Raw genomic sequence first — 16,052 nt, 5'->3', positions numbered from 1 at the left:
TTAAAGTAATTCTTGATAGGTAATGACTTACCATTGCTGTTTTATTATTATTATTGTTATTTTGCTAAGTGTTCTGTTTATTCTGCAAACAAGGTTCAGAAATATACAGACTCAGGACCAGCACTTAGCGTAATGGCTATGTCGCTGAACTCCCATGTAGCCGACTGCAGTTTGAGTCCTGGACCTGGTGGCTTAAAACTCACGCCAGGCACATGTGCGTGTGTGCCCAAGATCCCGAGAGGAGAATGGAGGAGAAGGGATTGCGGCGTGGCCATCCCTCCTGGGGGAGTGATTTCTCGTTTTCTGTCTCTCTCTTTCTGGCGAGCGCACACACCCTATAGCAAAAACCTCTCCAAAAAAAGAAATATACAGATCCAACTCATAGGCTGAGCAATCCATGTGCAGTTGTTACTTCACGACTACCAAAAAGCAACAATGAGGACTTATGGGCACATTAGTGAACCACTTCTTGTTTAATCCACATGCAGTGAGAATGAAACACGGTCATATTCTTTTTTTTTTTTTTTGGAGAGGTTTTTACTACAGGGCGCGTGCACTCGCCAGACAGAGAGAGACATACAGACAGAAAGCGAGAAATCACCCCCCCCAGAGGGGATGGGCACGCCGCAATCCCTTCTCCTCCATTCTCCTCTCGGGATCTTGGGCACGCACGCACACGCGCCCGGCGTGAGTTTTAAGCCACCGGGTCCGGGACGCGAACTGCGGTCGACTACGTGGGAGTCCAGCGACATAGCCATTACGCTAACTGCTGGTTCCCACAGTCATATTCTTCTGCTCTAATATTTAAGAACAAGTAGAGCCTTCACTTGGTTGGCCACCTCCTTGCCACTCAGCGCCTCAACAATTGTGAGAGCAAATTCAAAGCTGGTCCCAGGACCGCGGCTTGTAAAAATCAGACCATCCTTTTCCACACGATTCTCAGAATAGCTGTAATGACTTCCATTCATCATTTTGTCCTTAGCAAGCGGGTGTGTTGTAACTTTGCTTCCGAAATCTATTTCTTGAGCCAGCAGAGCAGTAGGACCTGCACAGATGGCAGCTACGAGGCCCTTCCGCTTCTCCTGCTCCTTCAGGATCTCTCTCATGGCAGCGGACTTGGATAAATTCTGTGCACCCAGATTACGTCCCGGTAGAACCACCACATCATATGGTCCCTCTTTTTTTTTGCATCTTCAAGAGTGGCAACAGGACAAATGACAACATCATGACTACACTGCACTGGGTCTTTTCCAGCCACACTGGCAACGGTGACCTTAATCCCAGCTCATCTCATGACATCTACAGGGATGACTGTCTCCGTTTCCTCTGCTCCTTTAGCCAGGATGACCAAAGCTCTTTTTGAAGCCGTTTTTATGTTATTATTATTATTTTTAAGACCTACACCAGACTAAATGGGTACGCATGCCAGTTTCTGACTATTTTGTAGTTTCATTGTTCTTTTCTTTCTCTGTTCTTGTCTTTCTATGTTTCTTGATTATTTTTTGTGGTGGTATGCATCAATTCTCTCTTTTTCTGGTGGTCTTCAAGGTCGATAGCTGCAGATTAATCAGAGTGCTGGTTGTTGAAGGTTGCGGTGGCTGCGGCAATTTCTTAAAATAAAACAACAGTGCAGTCTGCTGCACTGATTGACTCTTCTCACAGACTTCTCCCTAGCATGAGAGGCTTTTTGTATACCATTTGCCTCACAGTAGAACTTATTTCAAAAATTAGTCAATCCTGTCAAACCCTGCTCGTTATTACCATAGTTACCTCACATAAGTGAAATCAGACAATATTTGCTCTTCTGCATCTGGCCTATTTCATTTAGCGTGATGCAAGAGGGCTTTCAAAACTTAATGAAAAATGCATATTATGAAAAACTAGGCATAGATTTCATTTTCTTACCAAAATAAGCTCATACTTCAATTCCATTTTTCCCATGAACTTTTTAAATAATTATTTTATTTAATTTTATTTATATGTTTGTTTTCATTTTTGACCAGAGAAGGAAAGAACGAGAGAGAGAGAAAGTAAGAAAGCAAGATGCCAGGTCCGGGACTTGAACCACAGTTGTCCACGTGGGAGTCCAGCATCCTTAACCACCATATTACATACTAGCCTCCCCATGAACTTTTTTTTTTAATAATTATTTATTTTATTTTATGTTATTTATTTATTCATTTATTTTAATTTGACCAGGGAGAGACACAGAGAGAGAGAGAGGGAAAGTGAGAAACCAAGTCGCCTGGTCTTGAACTCGAACTGTGGTAGGCCATGTGGGAGTGTCCAGCACCTTAACCACCATGCCATCGGCTGGCCCTCCCCATGAACTTGTTGAAGTCCCCTTGTATTTCCAAATTTAATTCATATTGTATCATGTATCAAAATTTCATTTCATTTAAAGACTGAATAACATACCATTGTATGTGTATAACATATTTTATTTATCCATTTGTCTGTCAATAGACATTTGGATTGTTTCCAGCTTTTGGTTCTTGTGAATAATGTTGCAGCGAACATCAATATACAAGCACATATTTGAATCTCAGCTTTAATACTTTTTGATATATACCTAGAAATAGAATATGTTGAATCAAATGTTAATTTTATGCATAACTTTCTGAAAAGTCATCATACTGTTTTCATAGCAGCTGCATATACATTTATCAGAAATGCACAAGAGTTCAAATTTGCCCATACTCTTGTCAATATTTTTTTAATGTTCTATTTCATAGTAGTCATCCTGATGTGTATAGAGTAATATCTCATTATGGTCTTGATAAACACTGATCTAATAACTAGTAATGTTGAATATCTTTTCATGTGCCTACTGTGCACATGAACATTTTCTCCATAGAAAAATATTTGAGTTCTATGCCCATTTTTTTTTTCCTTTTTTTGGAGAGGTTTTTGCTATAGGGCACATGCGCCAGAAAGACAGAGAGAGGTAGAGAGACAGAAAGACAAAAAGCGAGAAATCATCCCCCAGGGGAATGGCCATGCAGCAATTCCTTCTCCTCCATTTCCTCTTGGGATCTTGGGCACACATGCACATGCACCTGGTGTGAGTTTAAGCCACCAGGTCCAGGACTCAAACCGTGGTCAACTACATGGGAGTCCAGTGACATAGCCATTATACCAACTACTGGTCCCTCTATGCCCATTTATAAATTGGGTTGCTTTTGTTGCTGAGTTGTAGCACTTGTTTATATATTCTGGATATTAAGCTTCTATTGTATTATTTGAATGTGTCTTCTCCTGTTCTATGAATTGCCTTTTCATTGTCTCAATAGTATCTTTTCTTTTCTTTCTTTTTTTTTTTTGGAGAGGTTTTTTTCGCTATAGGGCACGTGCGCTCGTCAGACAGACAGAGACATAGAGACAGAAAGCAAGAAATCGCCCCCCAGGGGGGCTGGTCACACCACAATCCCTTCTCCTCCATTCTCCTCTCGGGATCTTGGGCACGCACGCACACGCGCCCGGCGAGTTTTAAGCCACCGGGTCCGGGACGCGAACCACAGTTGACTACATGGGAGTCCAACGACATAGCCATTACGCTAACTCCTGGTTCCGTCAATAGTATCTTTTCATGCACAAAAGTTTTTTAGCCTTTATGTCTAGGTTTTTCATCCATTTTTAAGTTAATTTTAGTATGTAGTATAAGGTAAGGGTCCAATTTTATCCTTGTGCATGTGACTATATAGTTTTCTTTGTACCATTTATTTAAAACACTCTCTTTTTTTTCCATTTTAATGGTCTTGCTACCCTAGTCAAAAATCCATTGACTAGGCTATTATATTCCATGGCTCTATGTATCTGTCCTTAATCCAGTACCATACTATTTTTATTGCTGTGAATTTTATAATGAGTTTTAAATAGGAACATGTGAGTCATCCAACTTTGTCTTATTTTTCAAGATTTGTTTTGGTTATTTGAGGTCCCTTGAGATTTATTTAAATTTTACAGTGGGGTTTTTCTATTGCTGCAAAAAGTTTTATTTACTTATTTATTTTTTTAAAAAAGCCATTAGAATTTTTACTGGAGTTGCAGTGAATTTAGATTGCTTTGAGTACTATTGAAATCTTACAATATTAAGTATTCTAATCTTGAACATATTGTAAAATGCCTTTCCATTTATATATTGTGTGCATAATAAAATAGACTTATAACTACTTTTCATACATTTGTCTTTTAAATCCTGTAGAAAATAAAATATAAAGTTACTAGATTATAATAATACTGAGTTTTCTATTTTTCTGTATTGACTTTTACTGGCTATCTTTATATTTTCATATATTTTTGAGTTACTGTAATAACAACTTTTTAATTCATTTTGAAAGATTCCCCTTAGTATTTCTTATAGGGCAAGTCTAGGTGTAATGAATTCTCTCAGATTTTGTTTAACTGGAAATGTCTTAATTTTATTCATTTTTTAAGGACAATTTTGCTTTCAGAATTCTCAGTTGACAGTTTCTTTCTTTCAGCACTTTCGTCATATCATCCAATTGCATTCTAGTCTCCAAGATTTCTGATGAGAAATTAGCTGATAATCTTATTTTAAATTTTGATGGTTGAAGATGGAAGTACAATAGTACATTGTTTTGAAACATTCCTAAACTATATTTCCAAAGAATATTCCTTTTCATATGTTGTCACTGAGGTCTCTATTTTTTTTTTTTTTTAGCCAATATCCACCTATAAACACAGATTTACTTGAATGCCCAAAGCCGAAACCAACAAGAAAAAGAGAAAATCACCACTTCTCCTAGTCTTTACACACTGGCTCTGCACTGGAGCATTCCTTCAATGATTAGCTAAACTTTATTTCAGCTGACTGACATCCTAAAGTGGAAGTTTCAGGTTTTCTCTGATCTTTTCTGAACATGCATTTTGTCTGAGTATGCATGTGGCTTTCTAAATTCCCCTGTACACAGGCTCCTTTTGAATGTCCTAATTCCCAGTCTCTGCCCAGCTTCTCTTCCAGGCTTTCGATGGTCTATTGTATGTAGCCCCGGGACTTCATTGTCTCAAGTGTCTGGGGATTTACAGTGCTCTTCTGTCTTAGACAAGCAGTGTCTACATTTTCCCTATCTGCTTTGCAAGTTATGCTAGACAGAGATGTGTGAATCAGTTCATCAGGTATCCAACAGACTGGTTAGAACAGGCTCAACGAACTATTTACGAATAATGTCCACTCTGTTCTTTCAGGTTGGAGAGAAGAATATGAGAATCAAACTTCAGCAACTCAAGACCGAAACTGCTGACATACTGGGAAGGTAGTGGGAAAAGGGTGAGTAAAGATGCACCAGTAGCTTTCTACTATTTTGGAGATGGCTTTTATTTGAGTATTTGGTTACTGTAAATGTTTGCTTTCCAGAATTCTGAAAAGTTAGCTCAGATAGCTTCTAATCCTATGGCTTTGTTTTTGGTTTTGGTTTTACATTTCTCTGGGGGCATGAAAGCTTGGAGCTTCCTAGTGCACCATTTTGATGATATCATTCCTCTAGACTTGTTTTTTTTCTTTCTTTCTTTCCTTCTTTTTTTTTTTTTTTTTTTGGAGAGGTTTTCGCTATAGGGCGCGTGCGCTCGGCAGACAGACAGAGAGAGACAGAGACAGAAAGCGAGAAATCACCCCCCAGGGGGGATAGCCACGCCACAATCCCTTCTCCTCCATTCTCCTTTCAGGATCTTGGGCACGCACGCACACACGCCTGGCATGAGTTTTAAGCCACCAGATCTGGGACGCGAACCGCGGTCGACTACGTGGGAGTCCAGCGACATAGCCATTACGCTAACTGCTGGTTCCCGACATGCACGCACACGTGTCTGGCATGAATTTTAAGCCACCGGGTCCAGGACGTGAATCGCGGTCGACTACATGGGATTCCGGCGACATAGCCATTACGCTAACTGCTGGTTCCCGACATGCACGCACACGTGTCTGGCATGAATTTTAAGCCACCGGGTCCAGGACGTGAATCGCGGTCGACTACATGGGATTCCGGCGACATAGCCATTACGCTAACTGCTGGTCCCAGACATGCTTTTTTGAGATAAAAAAAATCAGATCATAATTCTGTGAGGAACAGAAGACTTTAAAATTAATTATATTATGGGGCTAGCAGGTTACATGGTGGTTGACTCTCTGGTCTCCCACATAGCTAACTGCCGTTCAAGTCCCGGATCTAGTGGCTTGCTTTCTTACTTTTCCTCTTTCACTCTCTCTAGTCAAATTTAAAAATAATAACAATAATAAAATAAAAATTTATTACATTGCTCATTTTCTGCATTTTATAAGAAAGCTGAAGCTAATATTCTAAGTAATATTCTTTGCAGAGATATACTATCTGTGTGCGCACACACACACACTCATGTACCTCTCCAAACGTAAAATATTTCAATTCAGTTTGCTCCTGTTACAGTTATTTCTAAAGTTACTTCTGGGAGTTAGAAAAAAAGGAAATAAAACATCTTTGGCAAAAGCAAAAATGAATTGTGATTTGGAAGTAAAGGTTAGAAGTCTCATGCTAGGGAGCAATAAAATGTCTTCTTATCTAGTAGGGGCTAAACTACCAAAAGGCTTCAGTATTTGTAAAGAATCAAAATATCAATAGCTCCAGGTAAGGGTTAGTGTTCATCTAGCCACAGGTGTACAGAACCACATCAAAGACCATTCGACTGAGTTAGGTAGTTTCCCAACTACAAGGAAATCCAAGAGACTTGTCTATCACCCTCTGAACTTTTTCATTTAACCAATGTCTTTCAAGAAAGGAACACACAGAAAGTATCATCAGATGGTATGAGATAAAAACTGGGCGGGGGGGATATTTTCCCAAATGGTGAGTGACCAGTCACGAGACTCAATATCTCTATTTGTGATACTCATGTTCTTTGTCTCTAAGAACAAATTTTATTCAAGATTTTTTTTCCTGATAACCTATAAATAGGATTTTTCATATTAAATTTAAAAAAAGTTTAATGATCACCATATGCATTCCAATTTAACAACTCCACCACAAAAGACTTCATGAAAAAGCAGACACTAAGCCACACAGGAAAATAAAAGATAGCATCTGAGGAGCCAGCTGGTAGCATGGAGGTTAAGGCTCTGGATCCCGTGTAGGGTTTGAGTCCCAGAGACCGAGTGGCATGAAAATCACAACAAGTGCAAGGGATTGTGGTGTGGTCATTCCCCTGGAGGGTGATTTCTCACTTTCCCTCTGTCTCTGCACGCACCCCATAGAAAGAACAAAACAAAACAAGGTTATCATTTGAAATAGGACAGAGTACAAATAAAGGCAGAGGTCAACCTCTTTATAAAACCCTTCTTAGGCAAGCATGTGGCTTGGTGATTAAGGTGACTGGATGTCACATGGCCAACTGTGCAGTTAGAGTCCTGGACACAGTGACTTGAAAGACGTGCCAGGCATATGTGCATGTGTGCCCAGAATCCTGAAAATAGGGAGAAATGGAGGAGAAGTGATTGTAGCATGAGCATGCTCCATGGGGAATGATTTTTACTCCTTTCTCTGTCTTTCTGTCTCTGTGACAAATGAGTACACTCTCTGACAAACTAATTAATTTTAAAAACATTAAAAAAAAAACCTTTCTTGACTTACCTGGATAGAGTTAATCATGATCCTTTATATCTGTCTCTACAGAATCATTGATAATAACACCTATCACATTTTCTTATACTTGTCAGTCTTCCTATGGACAAATACAGTTCGTTTTTGTAACCTCTGCATAAAGTATAATACTTAAGTCATAGTAAGGAAGTTAAGAAAGTTTAAATGTGAAAAATTGCTAAAATAGAAAAGTAAAATTTATCTTAAAAAAAAGATTTTAGTACCTCGGTGTTATACAGCTTTTCCTTTAAAATGTATTTTTTCCCTTTCAAACAGCAATCCAAGAACTCTTATGGCTTAGTCTTTCAGCTAATTAATTATTTTTCAGCTGTATCCATTGTGCTATTTAACTTACCTAGTAAAATATTTATTTCAAGTACTAAGTTTTATCCTTAATATCTGCAGAAAATTCTCTTTTTTCCCTTTACTTTTACTTTGAGTGAATTAAAATATATATAAAGTGTTGGGTCCAGCAGGTGACATAGTGGTTAAGGTACTTGACTCCCACATGATCGACTCCAGTTCAAGTCTCAGACCCAGCAGCCTGAAACACTCTGGGCATATGTGTGTGCATACTCAAAATCTCAAGAGGGGAATAGAGGAGAAGGGACTGCAGGGTAGCCATCCCCCCAGGGGATGATTTCTTGCTTTCTGTATCTCGTCTCTCTGTTTTTCTGAAGAGCACACATGCCCTATAACAAAAATCTTTCAAAAATATATATATAAAGTGTGAAAAGGGACACATCTTAACTGCACAACTTATTGAAATTTTATATACCAGTAATAGCATGACCTAAATCAAGAAACAGAACATTTCCAATAGCCAAGAATTTCCCCTGATAACCCTTCACAACTAATATCCATCTATTGTAAATTCTACCAAAACTTACTTATCTCAGAATATTAATAACATTTATTTTTAAGATTGATTCTATTTTCCTTGAGTATCTTGACTTTATCTGTTACTTTAGTTATTCTGTTTGTTGAGTCTGGTGCCTGTCTTACAGAAAAGTCTGATAATTTTTGAGCATTTGCTCATCTTTGTGTCTGAGATTCCTTTTTGTCTGTCTTTGAAAGCCATCATTAGTGTATGCTTTTTGCATGAAAGAAAATATGATACTGACAATAAAGACAAGATGAAAGCAAACATCATTTTCTACATATTACTTTTTTTAAAGCATTGTTGATTGTTTTTCTAAGGAAATAAAGAGAGTTGTATATTTGTGCTCTAAATGCTAATAATGAATTTATGTTCATAAACAAAATGATGTTTTTAAATTTAACATTGAAGGAGATCACAGAATGTCTCAGCTTTACAATTGTATATTAATACCAGGGCAAGGATTTGGGAATACAGGATTGTTGATTAATGTAAATTAACTTGCAGATAGATAGGAAGGACTATTTCTAGTGTCATAAAATACAGTGGGGACAATATAGATGGCAATAACTTGCTGTGTACCTCGAAGTAACTAAAAGGTAGGATTTTGAATGTTCCTAGAACAAGCAATGACTGATAGTTGAGATCATAGGTTTGCTAATTACTCTGAATGGACTATTACACATCGCATTCATGTCCTGTAAAAACACATTGTACCCTCACAAATATGCACAATTATATCTTAATACAATTTTTTTAAAGATTAAAAAACAACCCTGCACTCTCAAGTCAGTGATTAAAATAACCATCTGAGGCCTGGCTCCTGACCTAATAAATAATAACAATGGCAACAATATGATAAAATTAAAATTTACTGAAAATTCAAATTAAGCCATTTAAAATTTAATAAAAATAATATAAGAATGGTTAACATTTATGGGGTATACATACTATGCTAAAACATGAGGACAAATACTTTCCATATATCATCTTATTTAAGCTTCCTAGTAATACGATATAGTTAAATCTCTTTTACATGCAACTAGGATGTACTAGAGCCTAAATTCAAACTAGAGGACTGGCTCCATATCCAAAGGCCTCAGAGTTGATGCTTCTCTTCGTCTCAGAGAATAAGAGGAAGTAGGAAACCTAAAAAAAAGGCGAGCTTAAAGCAGCATAGGCCACAGGCTGGCAGGTGGCATAGTGGTTAAGACAATGGACTCCCACATGGCTGACTATGGTTCGAGCCCTGGACCTAATGACTTGTTTTCTCACTTTCCCTTTCTTTTTCTCTAGTCTAATTAAAAGATAATAATATTGAAAAAAATAAATGATTCTTTTTTTAAGCATTATTTCATTTAATTTATTCATTATCACTATTATTTTGTAATAATTTGACCAGAGAGACACAGAGTGTGAGAGGGAAAGTGAAAAGCAAGCTGCCAGGTGTGGGACTTGAACCATGGTCAGCCATGTGGGGAGTTCAGTGCCACAACCACCAAACCACCTGCTGGCCCCAAATAAATAATTCTTAAAAAAAAAAAAAGGGACCAGCAGATGGCATAATGGTTACGTTGCTGGACACCCACATAGTTGACTGTGGTTCAAGTCCCAGATCTAGAGGCTTAAAACTCACATTGGGCATGGGTGGATGTGTGCCCAAAATCCCGAGAGGAGAATGAAGAAGGGATTATGGTATGGCCATCCCCCTGGGGGGCAATTTTTCTCTTTCTCTCTCTCTCTCTCTGTCTCTGGTGAGTGCAGGCATGCCATAGCAAAAATCTCTCTCTCTCTCAAAAAAGAAAGAAAGAAAGAATGAAAGAAAGAACGAACGAACGAACGAACGAAAGGAAGGAAGGAAGGAAGGAAGGAAGGAAGGAAGGAAGGAAGGAAGGAAAGAAAAAGAAAAAGAGAAAGAAAAAGAAAAAAAGGCAACATGGACCTAAATGGTAGCACAATGGTAATATAACTTAGATTGACACTGCAAAGGTTCTGGATTTCTGTTCCGGGGCCTCCCTGAGCTCATCGGGTGGCTATCTAGTTAGATCATGACTTGGAGCTTCTGTTGGAGACAGAAGCCCCTGTCTGTCTGTCTCTATATCTCTGTGTCTCTTTTTCACATGGAAGAAAAAGAAAGAAAGAAGAAAGAGAGAGAAAGGAAGAAGAAATAAAGAGAAGAAGAAAAAGGAAAAGAGAGAAAGAAAGAAAGAAAGGGAGGGTGGCTACATTGGCTGGAAGGGACTCTGGAAAAGAAAAAGAGGTTCTCCATCCTCTTCATTTATCAGATGACTGTCTCCACCTAGTCATCCAATCTGTTAGAGTTAGGTTCTAGAACTGAGAATTAGAGAACATTACTTCATTCCTTCGATTATTCTTCTGACATTACTAAGTGCATACTGTTTTCAGCAATGATCCTTAAGATATTTTTGGAGGCACTGCTTTCTTTAATTCTCACAATAGAGATTCCATCCTCTTCATTTATCAGATGACTGTCTCCACCTAGTCATCCAATCTGTTAGAGTTAGGTTCTAGAACTGAGAATTAGAGAACATTACTTCATTCCTTCGATTATTCTTCTGACATTACTAAGTGCATACTGTTTTCAGCAATGATCCTTAAGATATTTTTGGAGGCACTGCTTTCTTTAATTCTCACAATAGAGATTCCAGGGCTTAGAAAAGTGATATGCATCACCAAAGGACCTTCAACCAGTTATTAACTGAATCAGTGCTGGAACCTGTGTGTCCTCATTCCTGATTATTTAGGAGGGCATATTCTGGTGATGACTTTGTCTTGATGTGGATGACACTGCATCTGCCTCATAGTTATAAGACAACACCCTGGTACTAAACTTGTCTCGCTGGTTTCTCTCAAATGACCCTATCTGGGTCAGATAAGGCCATACACTGTAACAGTCTGGGTGGTGAGCTTTCAGAGTGATTCACTGAACACGTAGCATAGTGCCTGTTGTGTAGTGCCTAATGTTTTCTAAAAGAAAGAATGAGTGAATCAGGAAAGGCACACAATGGATCTGCTAACATGAAATGCCTCAAGAAAGCGCACAGATACATGTCTTCCAGGTGCCTGACATGCTATCGCCTGAATTTCAAATACTGATAGAATTGACATAAGTGCCCTTCATATCAACAACTATAGCAAGACAGAGAATGAAACTAAGCCAAGGAGTCAGATGACCTAAAGAAGATCCTGTGCTGAACTACCACAGGTTCTGATGCCCATAGAGAAATGAGGCCCCACTAAACCACAGTCATTTATAGCTACTGACTGAGAAAAGTCATTAACAGGTGGGAGGAATTACTCAAGGAAAAATACTTGCCTCCTGCTTATGTCAACCCCAAATTCAAGCATGTTAGAGACATGCTTGTATCTTCTCAGCTAATAAAGCCAATTATTAAAAAAATAAAAATACAGGGACCAGCAGTTAGCGTAATGGCTATGTCACTGGACTCCCACGTAGTCGACCGCGGTTCGCGTCCCAGACCCAGTGGCTTAAAACTCACGCCAGGCGCATGTGCGTGCGTGCCCAAGATCCCGAGAGGAGAATGGAGGAGAAGGGATTGCAGCGTGGCCATCCCCCCTGGGGGTGATTTCTCGCTTTCTATCTCTCTATCTCTCTCTGTCTGTCTGGCAAGCGCACGTGCCCTATAGCAAAAACCTCTCCAAAAAAGAAAGAAAGAAAAAACTTAATATAATTTCATTTCTCAAATCCATATGATATGCCTTTCTCTGGCCCCAAAGACACTGGTAGGAAGGACCTTAGAAAAGGTGTTAGCCATTAGGAGAGGCTGGATGTAAAAAAGAGAAGAAAACTTTAAGAGTGTCCAATATAGTTTACTCATCTCTTACCACATTTAAAACATAATGTTGGGCAATGGAAAATAGACCCAACTCATATCTTCAAAAACTAAGAGGGGTTGGGGCCAGCAGGTGGTGTAATGGCTATGTCGCTGGACTCCCATGTGATCGACTGTGGTTCGAGTCCCGGGCCTCGTGGCTTAAACTCACACTGGGCACGTGTGCGTGCATGCCCAAGATTCCAAGAGGAGAATGGAGGAGAAGGGATTGCAGTGTGGCCATCCCCCCTGGGGGGTGATTTCTCTCTTTCTGTCTCTCTTTTTCTCTCTCTGTCTTTCTGGCAAGTGCACGAGCCCTATAGCAAAAACCTCCAAAAAAAAAAAAAAAAGGAAAAAAAAAAAGCTAAGAGGGATATTGTAAATGTACTTGTGAAAAAAATTATAAGCATAGTAACGAAAAGTATTAGAAAGTTCAGAAAAGGGACAGATTGCTTTGTCCTGAGGGATAGGCATCTAGGTGTGAGTGGATCCCAAAAGAAATTGAATATGATTTTAACTGTTAGATGGGAATAAGGAGACTGTTTCACATAGGAGAGAAAGGAGAGAATCTTTTTTACTAGATAGAACAATTATTATTGCAAAAGTTGGTATACAGTTAAATCTGAGTTCATATAAAGAACAAAAAAGACATTTTATGTCTAAAGCAAAATAAATTTCAGAAGGTAGGTTGAGGCAAATATTGGAGCATCTTTCATAACCAACCAGGGCATTTTAACTGTGTTTTATAGGCAAGTAGGAGCAATGAGTCTCTGAGCAGAGGCATGAATGGTAAAAAGAAATGTTAAGAGAAGCACTCTGACAGTCGTTTTCAGAAGTAATTGGATGAAGGTAAAATGAGACACAGAGAAACCAGTTAAGCTGTTCTAGTAGACTCGGAATGGGGCCAACGTGACCTATACTAAAGCAGTAGCAGTGGGGATTAAAGGAAGGAACAGATACAAAGAATAAACAAGATTTATGGATATGAAAAACATTTTTTTACTACTTCCTGAGCTTCTTAGATAGAGGCCGTGTGCCAGCTGGAGGCTCTATTAATGATTAATTATATTCGACATATAGAGAGAAGTAGGAAGACATTTTTAAGGTCCCTGAACCCCTAATGCTAGGAAGAGTATGAAGGTCTTCAGGTTAAATGATCTTGTGAAATATAAATGCCATTTGACCGCTACTTAGCCCCCAAAAGCATTGGAACTGCTTTCCTTTCAGAAACACTACAGCTTGTAGAAGTATAATAAGAGAAGCCAACTCTGCAGCCTCACAATCTCAATTCACTGCCTTGTATCCAGGTTCTTTGCGGTATGTATATGAGAGACGCTGTTATACCACTGTTTTGAAAAACAAATCCGAGGCTTGTCAAACTATGAACATTGCTTTTACGCTTGGGCTCATTCTGCACTCATAAATTAAATTATTTCACTGTTCCAGGTTCATCTTGGGTGTTAGTAAATATTATAAAACTATATCGAACAACTTTTATTGGCTTTAGCAGACTGTGCTGAAGAGTGCTTGGTGTGTAGTAGAGAATGAACTGCCTCTAATCCTCTCAAACTTCCTATTGAAACTATGGGCGAGACGTTTACAAAGTTATTTGCAGAGGTTTTTAACTGGCTTATGAATATTTGGATTCAATTTCCAGTTTTTACCCATAATTTGCAAGGACATGAAAAAGAATGATTTGTGGTGATTTTATGTTTGCAGTTACTGAGAGTCATTGCAGCTGATTTTGACAACTGAAATTACACCCTGTCAGCTATCATTTGGCAGCATTTGCAGCAGCTGAGAGATAGGTGCTTTCATTCCCAAAAGGGTATCTGGGGATCAGCAGTTAGCGTAATGGCTATGTCGTTGGACTCCCACGTAGTCGACCGCAGTTCGAGTCCCAGACCCAGTGGCATAAATTCATACTGGGCACGTGTGCATGCCTGCCCAAGATCCCGAGAGGAGAATGAAAGAGAAGGGATTGTGGTGTGACCATCCCCCCAGAAGGTGATTTCTTGCTTTTTGTCTCTCTGTCTCTGTCTCTCTAGCGAGTGCACACACCCTATAGCAAAAACCTAAAAAAAAAAGGGGGGTATCTGGGCAGTACACCATAGCACTTACTATACTCCACACCTCACAAATCCAGTTTATATATAGCTCTTTCAGAATTCTAAAGGAATTCCTAAGGGAAAATGTATTCCAAAGGAAAATTTATGAGAGGAAGATTAGCAAGATAAACTATAGTCCCTACCACTTTAGCCAGTTGTGAGTTTCGAACTGAGGCTCATTGCCTCCTTTCTTTCTCATTCTAGCTTTGGCTCAAATTCAGTTACTGCCTCCGTTAGTGTAGGCTGCTCATGTCATGGGTTGAGCCAGACCCTCATTACTGACAGAACTGAGCCTCTGGCCATCAACACCTTTTCAAACAATGGCTTCTTCCCTTGTCCATTTACTGTCAAAATTGTGCACGGGAGTACTGAGAAATAATACCTGGGTGCCAATCTTTCTTCCCTACTCCCCCATTATGTGACAACAGTCCTACCTCTTTCTGATGACCAAAGTAAATGACTCCTGTCAAAATGGTGACTCCTTGCAAATCTCTTGACATGGGCACTGAAACAATCTGGTGGAAGCTGTGGCTCAAAGGTTAATGGGAATTTTGTCGTGTGCCCTGCTGTGATATGTTCCCTCTCTGGGAATCAGCATGTCTAGACTCACAGATGCCAAAGTTGTAAAGATGGAATCCACAAATCCTCCAAGGTGGTCACTGGGAGTATTGGTAAACGAGGCCATTCCTATCTTCACCCCTTGATTTTTCCATCAAAGTATCCTACCTGTTGGGGACACAGCACCATAAAATGGTGGTTGATTTGTTGTAGATAGTGCATCCTGGAGGATAAGGCGCCATCTTCACAGGGTACTGCCTCCAAGGTAGTAACTCATCTATGCCTTAAAGCAAACATTTTGCTGCTTTCATGAGGCTAGAAACCTCTGGGCTATACTGCATGTGGTAGTGTCAGTGGATTCTATGATCATGGCTTACTGCTATACCTTGCTTGGTATAAAAGGAGCCTCTTGATCTCATGTGATGTTATGTGGGATCCCATACTGGTGAATCGAAGTTTCTACCTCTTTCACAACTGGCACACACACATTAGGATGAATGTACCATAATGATTCATCTTCTTGCTAGTCACTACCATTGCTTTCCATTTCTCTTCCTATGAATTTATTTAAAATAGAAAAAAAACTTTTCAAATTACCATTATTTGCAGTTTAAAAATTACTAAACCCTGTTTTTTTCAAGGGAAAAATTCTTTATCTTTGGACTGTGGTGTTGACTGAGGTCCTGTGGACAGACAGTAAAGGCAAATCCATAGACATGGATATATGTATCCATGTGTACGTGTATGTGTATATTCCAGCCAAAATGATCACTGTCTCTTTTTAGTGTAGAGGAGGTTGACTGTTATTACCTTTCCAGCAAGTGATTTGTTTGTATCCTTTAGAAGAGGTGCTATACCAGGGGTAAAAGTTTGGTCTCTCTTACTATCAGGTTGGACACTTCAAGTGGTATGAGTTATTGTAGATCAGGTTTTATGAATGGGAACCTATACTGTTTGGGCCCATGCATGGCCTCCATTTCTTCTAGTAGGATCACCTGGACTCATGAACTCATTATGCCAGCAA

The 16,052-nt window shown here is 39.2% G+C and overlaps 1 pseudogene; it reads right to left on the bottom strand.

Moving 5' to 3' along the window:
* Positions 1–797: 797 nt before the first annotated feature.
* On the bottom strand, positions 798–15,155 carry LOC102481017 (protein/nucleic acid deglycase DJ-1 pseudogene; annotated as a pseudogene).
* Positions 15,156–16,052: the final 897 nt, after the last annotated feature.

The sequence above is a fragment of the Tupaia chinensis genome, unplaced genomic scaffold (genome assembly GCF_000334495.1).
Source record: "Tupaia chinensis unplaced genomic scaffold, TupChi_1.0 Scaffold000005_1, whole genome shotgun sequence".
Lineage (NCBI taxonomy): Eukaryota > Metazoa > Chordata > Mammalia > Scandentia > Tupaiidae > Tupaia > Tupaia belangeri.
This window is presented reverse-complemented; position numbering and strand designations above follow the sequence as displayed.